The sequence below is a fragment of the Etheostoma spectabile genome, unplaced genomic scaffold (assembly GCF_008692095.1).
Source record: "Etheostoma spectabile isolate EspeVRDwgs_2016 unplaced genomic scaffold, UIUC_Espe_1.0 scaffold00569777, whole genome shotgun sequence".
NCBI lineage: Eukaryota > Metazoa > Chordata > Actinopteri > Perciformes > Percidae > Etheostoma > Etheostoma spectabile.
The window spans coordinates 18446-22456 of record NW_022605315.1 but is presented as its reverse complement, the minus strand read 5'-3'; positions in this window follow the sequence as shown (position 1 = coordinate 22456).

Below are 4011 nucleotides of genomic sequence, written 5' to 3'. Positions count from 1 at the left end.
AAGCATGGTGTATTTACAGTGGTGCTCATAAGTGTTGGATCCCAGGCTAAAGTTAGACTAAAAAGACGAATGAAAAAAAAATCTTGTGGAAATTAATCTTAATGCCTTAATTGAAAAAGAATAATAGAAAAATCTGACCTTCAAGGACACAGAATTATTTGTTAAAAATGAATAAATATTCTTCCTTTAATTACAGGGGCATAAGTATACACCTCCCTATGTTAAAATACAGGGGGCATAAGTATACACCCCCTATGTTAAAATACAGGGGCATAAGTATACACCCCCCTATGTTAAATACAGGGGTATAAGTATACACCCCTATGTTAAAATACAGGGGGCATAAGTATACACCTCCCTATGTTAAAATACAGGGGCATAAGTATACACCCCCTATGTTAAAATACAGGGGCATAAGTATACACCCCCTATGTTAAAATACAGGGGCATAAGTATACACCCCCCTATGTTAAAATACAGGGGGCATAAGTATACACCCCCCTATGTTAAAATACAGGGGCATAAGTATACACCCCCCTATGTTAAAATACAGGGGGCATAAGTATACACCCCCCCTATGTTAAATACAGGGGCATAAGTACACCCCCCCTATGTTTAAATACAGGGGCATAAGTATACACCCCCCCTATGTTTAAAATACAGGGGCATAAGTATACACCCCCCTATGTTAAATACAGGGGCATAAGTATAACACCCCCTATGTTAAAATACAGGGGCATAGTATACACCCCCCTATGTTAAAATACAGGGGGCATAAGTACACACCCCCCTATGTTAAAATACAGGGGCATTAGTATACACCCCCCTATGTTAAAATACAGGGTCATAAGTATCACCCCCTATGTTAAAATACAGGGGCATAAGTATACACCCCCCTATGTTAAAATACAGGGGGCATAAGTATACACCCCCCTATGTTAAAATACAGGGGCATAAGTATACACCCCCCTATGTTAAAATACAGGGGCATAAGTATACACCCCCCTATGTTAACTTAACTAGTTACTTAAGTACTTGAGAACATGTCCTGAGTTACTTTGCAGTGTTTCTGTCAGACGGATGGACGTCAGCAGTCTGACCTCTAAGCTCCTGGAAGAGAAAACGGAGCTGCAGAGCGTAAAGAAGACCGCGCTGACACATCAGAGGACAACAGACAACACTTGAGGCGTAATAACATTCATTTATTCTTTATTATTAAATAATTTCTCCATTATTTCAGTGGCAGCGATCGTATTACCCCACAGGACGATAACATGGAGATATACTGGATATCAGGAGTCATTCATATTATCCATAATGGCTTCATCTTTTTACATATCCCAGAAAATAAAAACTTAATATCTAATATAATGGTGGATAAACATGTTAAACTGAGCAGGAAGCTGGTAACCCAGACTAGAAATATGAACAGGGTTACAGGAAAGAAATGTGTTTAAGCATACATAATGTATGTATAATGTATGTTGGATGTGTGTAGGTATAATGTTTGTAGGTGTAATGTATTTTCATTTACATCACTCGCATTAATTATGTTCTTCATATCTCAGAGAAAATACATTGAAGAGTATTTGAAAGAAACTTAAAAAGTTAAAAATATAACAAGAAGCTGATATTGTGGTTTAAAAACCTGAATTAACCCTCGTGTTGTCCTGGGGACAAATTTGACCCATTTCCAAGATTTTTTTAAAGAAAAATGGGAGGTCGAAAATGTCGAACAGGCGACAAAACGTTGGGGATAAAAGCAACAAATACATTTGAAAAAGGGACAAAAGCTACAAAAAAACTTCAGAAACTTCAAAAACACTGTAAGTAAGCGTCAAAAACTTTGGAAAAAAGACGACAAAACATTGAGAAAGGGACGTCAAAAGTGTTTTTCATGGTCGAGGGGACCTGATTATGTGTGTGTAGTTCCTGTGTGTAATGTGTGTAATAACAACAGAGTGTTCATTGTAATTTCCCCTTGTGTGATTAATAAAGGAAACATTAAATTAACTTAATGTAAATACAAATGTTCAGGTCTGCAGAGATAGCGGCGGCAAGATGACATCACAATGTCGCTTAAACATACACGCCCACCTTCTTAAGCCTTGTGTTGTCTTCACTTTCGGGACCCTCGTGTCCTTTGGGGCCCTACTCCGGGGGTCATATCCTTTGGGTCCCTACTCTGTCTGGGGTCATATCCTTTGGGTCCCTACTCCGTCTGGGGTCGTATCCGGAGTGGAGTAATGTTCTGAATTGAGTCAGGAATACGTGTTTCAAAGGAAATAAGGTACGGCCGTTGAGTTTTAGGTAGAAACACTATGTAACTTTTTCTTTCTTGTAAAAGTTTTAAAAGGGTCAATTTGACTCGAATACAAGGTTAAACCAAGTGGGACACGAAGGAACGGGACACACGGGACACGATCCTGGGTGACAAGGACTGTATGACCCCCCTCCACGGTCAACGGAAGACAACACGGGGGTTAATGGTCCAAAAACACAATGCTGTCCCACTTAAATATATTAATAAATATTATATATTATTTATGTTAATCTGTGTTTCCCTTCGTGGTAAACAGCACATGTAAATAACTCTGCAGGAATACTTTGTACAAATGAAAAGGTTTTATCTAGATTTGACTTTTCTGGGACAAAGTCCTGTAAGTCCAGGATCTCAGTATCGAGACTCTGGTCCCATTTTTCCTTGATTATCTGTCAGAATGGATCTCCTCGTTGTCCTGGTGGTTATCTGTTCAGGTCTCGTTACGGTCTGATGCAACCATTGTCATGATATCAAACAGGGATGGAAATGGAGATGGACTGTTCTTATGAAGCGCTGTTTCTAGTCTTCACGACTTCTCAAAGCTCTTTCACATAGAACAGGAACCATTCATAATCTGATGCTGCTGTACAAGGACCCACCTGCTCATCAAATACACACTCACACACATCTACACACCGATGGAGCAGCATCGGGGGCAACTCGAGGTTCAGTGGAGGTTCAGTGTCTTGCACAAGAACTCTTCTACATATACCATGGATCCAACAACCAACCTGATTTTCTAATGGAAAATCTCAGGAACCGAACTCGTTCCTCCGAGCCTGGCCTGGCCTCAGATTTCTCTCCCTCAATAATCATGTTGATGTAGTCTCTAGTGGAGAGAGGATCTGGCTTCAGTGTTTTCTCTTTAAGTTTGTTGAAACACTCAGTAGATCTCTCTATCAGTGGGTACAACTCCTTGCGCCTCACACGACCTTCAGTTATGCCAGTTATAATCTGCTTCTGCAAATCTTCATGTGACTTCTCAAGCTGCTTTCTTTCTCTAAGTACGTTTTTTGTCATTGTCAACCTTATGGTGTCTACGACATTTAAAGCAACAAAGAACCTCTTCATGCCTTTTGTTCCCATGTTCCAACAGATCTGATCAAAGTTTCCATCTTCATCTTCATCATGCTCACTCATGCCTTCTGCTGCAGAAAACTTGTTGTCTGTAAACAACACTGAATTATTGAATTTGAAGTGAACTGGAAGCCAGTTTTTTATTTTAGGACATGGGACACCTGAAGCATTGATGGCCTCTAGAACTGGTGGTTGATGTCCACCAGCAGATGTCACTAGAACCCGGATGTTTTCAGCCACATCTTTGCCAAAGATTGAGATCACAGAATTAAACCAACGTTTCTGTGATGGTGTGAGTTGTGTTAAAGCAGACGGAGCTACGAAACACACAGCGTCAATTTCACTGAAACTCTCAGCAGAGAAGAGATTGCGCAGATGTTCGATGATCTCCTCGTCTCTTTCTATACCTCCTGTATCTCCAAAGCCTGGAGTGTCAACAACGGTCAGTGAGTAGTTGATTTTAAAACCCTCCTGGTGGTTGATTTGTACACAGTGACTTCAGAGGTCTGACCTTCAGCTTGTGATCTCGACTGATTTCATCAACTAATCTGAATCTGAAAGTGTCCTTCCACTCTACACCAACTATGTAGTTGATCATTGCATTGATCAGA